A 10,902-nucleotide genomic window follows, 5' to 3' on the forward strand; every position below is an offset into this window, starting at 1 on the left:
TTTCCACAGTGATCATCAGTGCCTGCGTGGGTGAGGAGCAGGTGGTCATTTGTCCCCAAAGCGTCCCTCAGAGATGCCACCAATGGAGGCAAATGACCTTCTAAGGGTTGGAACTGAGTGTAAAAGTCTAGAAGGTTCCACACACAGCTGTCCACAGCACATGGCCAGCTCCCAGCTGAGGCTGCAAGCAGCTTCTGCAGATCTTGTTGCAGGATCACAGCTTTGGCACCCTGGACGTGGAGGTCAGAGGTCAGTGCCTGGTTATGAAACCTGCTGTTTCTGCAATTACCCAGCACCACATACTTCTCTCTCCACAACGGTGGGTGAAACCCTTCCAATGGCCAAAGAGGTGCTCCTTCTTCCCTCCTGCCTTCTTTGCTTCAAGTCTGGAGCCAACCAGGAAGCACTGGTCACATAGCATGAATATTCCCTTGAGCTTCCAGAAATTTTTTGTCCAAATCCCATCAGGCTGACTGCTTTCTCCTTCACACCTCAGATGTGGATGGACACAAACCCCAGCAATTTTCCCTTCTGGAGAAGCAAAGCGTCTTGCAAGAACATTGGTTAGTGTGAAGCCTGCTCTCTCATTCCCTGGCCATTCATCTCCCAGGTTACAGCAGAGCTGGGGCTGGTGAAGATCCCAGAAACCTTTCCTCTTTGGTGGCCTCTTCTAAGGCAAAAACCCCCATGGTCTCCCACCTAGTTCCAGACTTTCTTTTAACCTTCCCCCACCTCCTTTTTTCAGCACACAGTGTCTCTTTTGCCAGTTATGCCTTCACTCAGCTGGCTTCCTCCTGACCATTTTGGTGCTGGAATGGGCAAGGGGTGCATGGCAGAGACCAGCTTCACACTTGTCATTTGCCCTTAGCAGCCCTGGCAGCCAGCAATAACCAGCACCTGCTCCACTCAGACATCTCGGGGGAGTTTTAGTTGAAGAACTGAGAGCTCTATCAGGTGCACACAAACTGGGGTTTCAAGTGCTTGTAGCAGAGCCAAGTTTGAGCACAGTTTTAGAGAGCTGCTGCAATGTGTCTTCCTAACAGAAAGCTGCCTCCTGCCAAATTTTGCCTGTAATGCTTCAAAGCATTCAACTGAGACAGGAAAATAGCACCAGAAATTTTTCTAATGGGTTAGGAGAAGGTCAGATAAACAATGGATTTCTGAGAAAGATGTCAGCTGTTAGAAAGGCACGAACAAACTTTTGGCTGAATGTTCCCAAACAAATTTAGCCTGAAGCACAACCCCAACTCTGGAAATTTTAGTGTCAGCTGGTTCATTGTGACTTTCTTGGCCTTCAGACAGGGATTTTAAACATCAGAAGTATTTCTACAGCCTTAAGATGGACTGTGCTAACAGCTTGTTCATAGTAAAGCAGTCAGCAGAAGTGAAATAGCCAAGTCTTTCATAGTTACTGTTACTATGACTTACTGCCAGTCTTCCCACATTGCAAAGAAATCTGTTCTTCAGGCTTTTCTTCCTTAAATTCTCCATGGCTTCCTACCCTTTTCCCTATATCAATCACAGCAGGTCACTTGGCACCAAAGTGAGTTGTAGCTGAACTTCACTTCTTTCACCCATCCCTGCCCATGCCTTTACCCTTCATGCCATCCCATCCCCAGACATGTCCCTTGCCCTGAAAGAGCACTGACCTGAACTTGGTGCCAAAAGCAACGCATGTCTTGGGCCCCCTCTCTTTTACCTCAGAGAGAAAACTCTGTGCTGGTGCTGGAAGAGACGAGCTCCAGTGATGCTGTGAGCAGTTTGGCAGAGTGAGCTGTGCAGTTGCTGCAAACATCAACATCTGGATGAATGAAGCAGCCACTGAGATGAAGCCACCCCTAGAAAAGCCTTAGACAGGGAGGACTGAAAAATGAAAATGATAAGAGCAGAAGGCTTTATTTGACTTGACGTTTCACAGAGCTTGAGATGATCCAGGACTGGGCTCACGCGTACACGTAACGCTGCCCAGCAACGGCTTCAGCAGCTCAGCAAGCCCAAAGCTGTGGTTATGGGCCCTAACCACAGCATCCTGGTCATGTTAACTGGGGTTAAGCAGAGATCAGAGCAAGCTGGCTTGGTTTTAATGGCCAAATTCTGTTCTCTCACAGGCTGAACTGCTCCCACTGTTACTTCAGTCTGAGGCAGCCAAACAGAGCTCAGCACGTGCAATTTCTAAGCCCAGTGCAGGGAGGAAATGAATCAAGGGGCTGCTTTGCACAGGTTTGTTGGTTTCTTGCTTTTTAAGCTTCTCAGGAGCTGTGAGTATCTTGCTATTCTTTTCATTTTTGGTTTAATACTGATACCTTGGGTTTTTCTTTGCTGTAATGTGAGCATCCCAGGGAATTTTTGGAAACAGCTACTGGCTAGAACCCTGTATCTTTTTTTTCCCCATAAGAGATACCTTTAAGTTCACACAGAAAAACTCATCCTACTTTTCTAAAGTGTGAGATCCACAGACCCCTTTGGACAGAATGTTGTAATTAAATCCATGGTTTGGAAGCCAGACAAACAAAAGAATCTTGATTTGTCCTGTGACTCTGAGCTATGTCACTACCCAGTTAATCATAATTTCATTTGCTTATATTTTTCCTAAACTTCTGGAGTTGGAGACGCCCTGGTTGTGATTTGTGCATATTTCAATTGTGCCATTTAGTACCAGAATGCAGGAAACTTTTAACAGCTTTCCTATCTACAAATTTGTATATGAAGCCTACAAATTCATGTATTGCAGACAGCAATAGAAAGCTTGTTTTGCAAACCAGCAGATTGCTGTTGGAACACACTTTCTCTGAGACCTGGATCAATACAGAATGCATTTTAAGATTCTTTTTTCTGTTTTCTATGGCTTCAATTAGCCTGGCAGAAATAATTTCCAATTCCATTAATGTCATCCTGTATGACTCTTCTGCTTAAGGCTTCTGAAGTTGCCAGGAGAATAACATGGACTTGCCAGGGCACAGAGCTGGGCTTTCTCATAACTGTCTGGGAAATATTGAATACCTGGTTTAAATATTAGTATTTTGTAAGGAAAGAGCACCATGTATCCCCACACTAAATTTCCCAAAGCAATGTTCATGAGCAGAACATGCAGAAGATGGAAAAAGGCAAATACTTCTACCATATACATTTCTGGGAACGTGGACAGCAGAGAGTGGATGTTGTGTCAGATAATTTTCCTGGGTTTAGGATTTCCTTTGCACTCAGATACCATCATGATAAATGTAACTATGTTTCTCCAAATATTAGATTATATAGGTGATTTAAATGTCCATCCTCAAATGTAATGCTGAGGATGGACTACTTAGCAAAGCTGAAAAAGTTTGTTTCCAGTAAAGCTGTTATTTAATAAATCTTTCTTCTGTTTAAACTCTTCAAACAAATACTTGAGACTAGCTTCCAGTTAAATTCTTCTAGTTTTGACGTTTACTCAGTGCTTTATATATTAGAAATAATGACACTTTGCTTTTAAGATATTGTTTTCCTAAGTATAATCTGAAGTGTAATATAAATATAAGGAGTCTGTCTTGCTTCCAAGCGGCTTAATACAATAATTTGATTTTAGAAAACATTGCAGTTTTAGAATGAAATAATATCTGTCTCACTGTGTTCATCTGAATAAACAAAGGAATGTTACATGAAATGTTTTGAGGCAGGTCCAGTACAAGCCCAGAATGGAATTTGGGTGCAGAGATCAAAAGTTCTAAGTCTGGAGGCATAACTGGTGATATGCTTATCAGGTAAGCATGTACTTAGTTCTCCATTGTACTTTAATTCTTTTGCTTTTTACTGTCTCAGATTCCAAATAGTGTGAATGTTAATGTGCACACAGTAATTTTGATAATTATTTCATGCTTGGTCTGTTCAATATCTAGAGACTAGACTTCACAGTATTTCACTCTTCAGAGAGGCTTATTATGTTAGGAAGTTTCAGACCATGTGTAAAATGGAGGCTGATTTAAGAACCTTGTGAGGTTTGACAACAGGTATTGCTTTTTGAAAACAATATAGAAAGAAGAGGCTCTGCCCCACGTTCTCTATAAAGCCTGAGTAGATAGTGAACCTTCCTTCCCCCAAGTCAGAATACAAAGTTGTAAGAATTCCTCAGCTTGATGGGGAATCAAACTAGAGCTTCCATCTGTTAGGATGGTGGGCTAGCTACCAGACATTGGCTGCATAGTTTAATAAGATGTATTAACTGTGCTTTGGAGGTAGCACCACTGTGTACAGAAAAGAAAAAGTTTTATTTTATCATATCTCCTTTCCAGAGTGTTTGTTGGACTTTGTTCTCTGGTTTCAATGAGGATCAGTTGGGCAAGCCATGCTCCGTTTCCCTACACTTCAGGTCATCCCTGTCACTTTTGTTGCTTTCCATTTGTTTCAGAATTTTCTCTCTTTTTTTAGCATTTCATTCTTTCAATTTCTTCTCCTGTCTTTGTTTACCTTTTTTCCCTGATTTTGGGAAATGAGTTGCAGTGTAAGAAGCAAAACTTGCCAAAATTATACTCATTGAAAATTATAGTTATTGAAATCCTGAAATCAGGGAACGACATGAATGGACAGGAAAGGAAAGCGATGAAATGAAATGCTAAAAAATAAAACAATAAAATGGTCTGGGATGACACAAAATGCATAGAAATGGAGGAAACCTTGCTGAATTACTACTCATTGACAATCTTAAATTCAGATAAGAAAGTGAAACAATCTGAGTATGGTAGACTGATGATAGAACTAAATTAAATTTAAAGAATAAAACAAAATTCTGAAATGAAGTGATTGTAATCAAATGTAATGAGATGACATTAAGTACTTCACTTTGCATGCATTTTGGAGTTGAAACATCCCTGAAGGTCTGGGCTTTGTGGTTTTCACAAGCCTAACCTGAAGCACAAGTCTAAACCTAAGTGTCTGTGCCTTAGAGGGTAGCACTCAGCTGGCTCCTGGCTCCATTTCCTCTCTTGCATAATGTGTTTAATGGAGCTGTTTACTCCGTTGTGATAAAGAATCTACAAATCCTGGTGCAAAGGGCATTAATGAGCCAGAATGATTAAGAGGTGATACCCATGATATCACCTACTGATACCAGAATGATTACAAATCAAAGATATATGTTGCTAATGATCTCAAATACAGATTAAAATCGATAAAGAGCTAATCTGAAGACTCTCTTTGGTTCCAGGAAGTGTCTAGCTAGGATCTTTTTCTTCTGGCAGAGGGAGTTTTTCACTGGAAGCATTTTGCTGCTGTTTCCATGCCTTGGAAGGATAGTCAGGGATGCTGCTTTTTCATAGTTAGGTCCTCAATTTAGTCATTTACAAATAAAATAAGAAAAAGGGAAGCTAATCTGGCTAATTCAGTGTTTATGGCTCTCAGGAGCAGGCAGAATAACCTTGGGTGATTCTGTCTCCTTACAGGAAAGTCAGATTTCAGGTTTCAGCAATAATTCTCTATCTTTTCACTCATTAATCATTAATATCAGATGATACTAACGCACTAATCTGAAAATATTCAAACATACCATTTTGATGATCTAAACCCTCTGTGAATAATTTCTGAGAGAACAGTATGCTTGCTAGAGTACAGAGTTTATTATTTTCATATATAATGCAGCGTCAAGTTCTCATTAAGAATTTTTCATGGTTTTATCTGAAAAAAACCCTTTCTGTCAGGATAATCAATGACTTGAATATAAGTCAGCATTTAGAAGTTTTTCTCAGTGTGCTGAAAATAGAAGATTGCTGTGTGTACTATGACAGTGAAATGGGGGTTGTTTATATTTGATTTTAGTGTGATGCTCCCAATGATAGTTTATGCTTCACAAATCCAAATGTGCATTGGAACTCAAAATGTGTATTTTGTATTTCTGTAGGAATAGAAAACCCTCAAATAAATTTTGATTTGAAATATTGGCACAGTTGTGCTCACAGATGAATTAGTAACAGTGGGAGCATATGGAGTGAAATAGAAATTAGAAATTATGGAAGTTCATGCAAGACCTTACTACTGGGCTTTCAGTTTGTCAGTTACCTTTGGAGCTCCATACCAAATGATCTGCAGGTTACTTTTGCCAACAGTACTTGCTACACTCTCACAGCAACCGCACATAACAAGCTTAATTTTCTGTGCTCATTTGTAATTGTGTTTTTGTGTCAACAAAAATACTCACACTCTTTTATTCAGGAGGTATCCACAGGAAGGAGGAAGGATCAAAGATGGTGGCTGCTAGGGAAACTGAGAAGGAAAGTATTTTTGTGATTTTTAAGCTGACCAAAAGTCCAGGTTGCTGCTGAAAGACATCACAGTACCATGTAGCAGGTGAGTGGTAAGGAAGCATCCTGGGATGTGCTGGTTCCTGCTTTTTGCCTTCTGATGGCAAAACAGCAAGCTCCTTGACATAAGCAGCTTCCCCACCTGCACAGAAACAGGGGCTTCCTAAAACTGCTGAATCCCAGGATCCCTAGGAATGGCTGTGTGGCATCTGCAGCTCAGAACGAGGTGTCCCTGAGCACCAGCAACATGCAGGCCTGAGCTAGCCATGAAAAATGAATGCTTTTGAGGTGATAACACTTTAAAACTTTCTGTTGGGTTTCTTAAAAAAACCACAAAACCATGAAAATTTTCAAAGCCATGCCACAGATGGAGATGACAAACCTTAGCTCTCCTATGGACTGAACACAGGCACTATGTATGTGAGTTAAATCCTTTCTGCAGATCCTTTCTCATTTGTGCTACTCCAGGATAAAACATATTAGCTCATATCCAGAAAGAGGGAAAGGCCTCACAAAAATCCTCAATTGCTTTTTTTAACTTTATGATGAGTTATTTCTTTTTTCAAAATCAAAAGCTTTTTGATTTGTGTTCACTTTGTTTTGACCTAAGGCCTAATACCTGGGATAACCTGTGCACTTTGAGTTAAAAATCAGCAACTATTTCTAATGCTACCTGTTTTCCTGTGCAAGTCTTTTGATAATGAAGGGCACCACCTGTGCTGACAGCTTTGTGGCATACGGATCCCATCGCCTGTGTGCTCCTGTAGAAACAGAATCCACATGGGTTCCCACAAGCACACCTTGCTGCTTGTGCTGCTGGAGGGAACAGCAGTAGAGGGAAAAGCTGCCACCCCCGGCCAAGCTGACTTCCATGGTCTCTGCTGTGTCAGAGCTGCCACTGATCTCGCTGTCTTCCCCAGCCGGTTGATCTCCAGAAGTGGCTTCAGACAGACCCTCAGGTCAGAGGTGCCTCCTCTCGGTGTCACACAGCACACGAATTTTCAGCCAGAAGCACGAGAGGGGAAAGGCTGCAGATCACACAATAAGCCAAATAACAACAAAATTTGCCACCAAAAAGCATTCAAAGTGCAAATGCATCCGCACCTCTAATTTGTGGCTGAGAGCCAATGAAACCAAGCCTCAAGCCCTCTCTCTCCCCACAGAAAGGCAGGCTGTAAAAACCTCTGAGAGAGAAACTTTCATCTCCTGCCTCATCTGCTCCCATGATTACACTCTGCCCTACAGATTACGAAGGATGGTTTCTCACAAGCCACAAAATCAGGAGGTGCACGCAAAAACTTCCGTGAAAGCCTGCTATGCTTTCCCCTGAGAGCTGCTGGAGGAGGCAGCGGGCTCAGCGAGAGTGGGGTGAGGGCTTTGTGCCATCCTCCAGCTGCTACAGACGGCCTCTGGCCGGTCCCCAGCTCCCCACCCTCCGTCCCCAGGGAAGGCGGGCACGGGTTTTGCTGGAGTACGAATTTCGAGCCTTAAGGTGGCAGCACCAGACAGCCCTCAGCTCTGGGGCGGCCAGGAGCTCGGCGAGGACAGAACCACCGAGGGCAGCGATCGAGGAGGGGCCGGTGAGCAGGGAGGCAGAGGAGGGTGCGAAAAGCTCGGGGCTCTGAGAAGGAAAGGGATTTCTGTCCTGCTTCCCTCAAGCAGGCTAGGCTTGGCTGGAGTCAGGATGAAGACCGCTGGTCTTCGCCTGAGCATAAGGTTTGCTGGAAAGTAGGAAAAAAGCAAGCAGGGAGCTAGCAGGGAATTGCAGTTAGAAGAAGTAAAGCTTTGAAGACTCGAGTCTTTGGTCCTCTAGGAAGGAGCTTCAGAAGGCAGGCAGTGATCTACACCCCCCTGTCCTGGCTGTGGAGGGAGGGACCGAGGCACAGCTCCCTGCAGGAACTGCATCCAGAAAACACCCACTGCTGCCCCAATTCCCCAAGCTACTCTGGACAGTTGCACCAAAGGCCTGCAGGTGTGCTGGATTTTGGGATTAAAACCACTGCTAAATATTTTCAGGAATTCAAGCAGCCAGACTGTCCTAACCTGTCATACCACCATGAACTGCTGATTTTATAGGCAGGGCGGAGTCAGATTCTTCTCCAAATGGCACAGTGACAGGACAAAGGGCAAATCACAAGCTGCAACAATGAGAACTGTGACTAGATACAAAGAATTGCTGCTCCGAGAGGACAGCTCAGCACAGGAAAAGGGTCCCAGAGATAATGTGGAGTATACTAGAAGGTTTTCAAAATTTGACTGTTCAAAGCTGTGAGCAGGCTGGCATAGTTCTGAGGCTGACCTTCACAAAGCCATCAGGTTGGACCAGAGACCCTGAAAGGTGCCTTCCAATCTGTTCTATAACAGGATTTCTGGAGAGCTTTAAAACATGAATGTAGATGACAAGTAAAAATTTCATGTGTGTCCTGGCTGTAATAGTCATGGCTGCTGGATGGGTTTCCTGAACACAGACACAGTTTGAATTCTTATTTAAGTTTTGGATCTAGAGCAGGTATACCTTTGCAAACACTGCAGAAAATTTCTTCAGTTTTGGAAAAGAAAAAACCAAAGTTTTAAGAGTCTGAAATAAATGTTCTGATTCTGTAAAAGAACAAGAAGAGAAAGAGAGGGGGGATTGGGGGGTGCAGAATCTCAGGACTTCAGACCTGCCTGGATGATGAAGACATGTGATAGGCCAAAAACCCAACAGGAGAAGTTGGTGAAGTGTAACAGCACTGCAATAGACACCAGATACCAAGGCAGTAACCTCTGCATGAGCCTGGAGATACTGGGTCATTCTGTGCTTCCTGAGGGACAGGGACCAGCTACAGATAACCCTTGATCCCACATCAGGATGAGAGGGAGGGCTCCTGCTTTAGCTACAACTCCAAAACAGAACCTTTGAGTTACACCACAACAAATGATGGCACACAGGTTGAAATACCTGCGAGCAACACAGCCATGCAATACACAGATCACCTGTAAGTAATGAAAGATGGAGAAGTGCAATGACAGTCTTAGAGATAACCTCTCATCAGTGGAAACGAGAATGGAAGTGTCTCCACCTGGTCACACTTCTTATGAACTGTCTTGGGCTCTTTGAATCAGAGTGCCACAAGGCTTTTCAGAATGACTGGAGATAGTTGGCTGCTCTGGCAATTGCAGCAGGCTGCAGCAGAAATCAAGCTCAAACCCTTGCTGTCAGTTGAGGCAGACGTGAAAGCAAAGTGAAACTACAGGAGCTGCTGTGTTGTGTGGCTGTGAGAAGCTCATTTCAAGGATGAGCATGTTGGAAGCTGTGGCCTGAAGGTACAAATCTTGCTTACTCGGTGGAAAGGGGTTTTTTTTGTTTCATGTACACTGCCTGTTTGCCAGACAGAGGCTCAGTGCCTTGTGGGACATTTTGAGTTGTGACATTTTAATTGCTGCAGTGCCCCCTGAACTTGTGACAGACCTTAGCTGTGGTTTTTACTACTCCCACCCAAGGTCATACAAGCTGGTCAGTAAACATTTTTTTCTCCACTTCTGAACCCTTATGTATTTCCAGACATATGTGCAGGCTTACATATCAAAAGGGTAAGGACATATGTTCTTAAAAACTACAAATTGCTATATCCTTAATGCACCTAGTGAAGACATGGGTAGGCCAAAAAAAGACTGTGGCTTTTTTGTAGGGGGTTGTGGCTAACAGACATGAAGAGGCTGCTCAGGCAAGCCCTTGACTTGTTCTTCCTCTTGCATTGTAAGGAACAAGAAGTTCCACCAAGCCCTGCATTGCACACTTAGCTGCAGACTGGGAAAGGTTGTTCAGGTTTTTCATCAGCTACTCCTAAAGTCCAAGTTACTCAAATAAATACTAAAAAAAAAGGGGCAAATCTCTTTCCCTCTCTGTCTCCCTCTCTCAGCAAAAATGGTAAATACAGGTTGCAAAGACTTCCGGTGTCTGTCTCAAGCAGCTCTTTCAAAGAGGTCAAATGAAACCCTGTTGTGGTGTGCTGTATTGTCCCATTTTGGCCTTCCAGGTCACTTTCCCAGGTGTGCCTATACGTCTATCCCTTCCCCCTTGCCCCCATGCTGAGTGAGTCCTGTCAATCAGGCTAAACGTTCCAGCAAGGCGTCGTGTGGTTGGTCAAGTTCAAAGGATGCCCCTATGCCCAGAGGTCATTGGCCTGTCTGGGTGTCATCTTCCCCTGAGACCCTGCCCCTCTCACCTGGTTGGGGCTCACCTGTACCTCCCCTCCCCCTGTCCCTGAGCTTAAAAGGTGATCAGAACATGCGGTCGGGATTCTGTTGGAGCAGGTCCTCACGTTCAGACCTCTGTAACCATGGAATAAACCTCTGGACATTAAACCCTCCAGCAGAATCCTTCCTTTTTCTCTTCACCATCGCCTGAAGCTATTCCTCTTGAGGTAAACGGGGTCCTAACAAGCCTGGACTTGTTCAGTGCCCAGCTGCAACCACCAGCAAGCCAAGGTATCTCTGGGGTGACACACCGCAGTTGCTGCCTTTGGCCCAGCAGCGAGGGTCAGACTGGCCCAGGCACAATCTAACTGGTAATATTGGGAGCCTTTTTTCCAATAAAACCCTAAAAAATGAACATCAGCTGTTGTATTCCAGTTTCTGTGGCATGCCACTGACT

Source organism: Melospiza melodia, chromosome 4, assembly GCF_035770615.1.
Source record: "Melospiza melodia melodia isolate bMelMel2 chromosome 4, bMelMel2.pri, whole genome shotgun sequence".
In the NCBI taxonomy this organism is placed as follows: Eukaryota; Metazoa; Chordata; class Aves; order Passeriformes; family Passerellidae; genus Melospiza; species Melospiza melodia.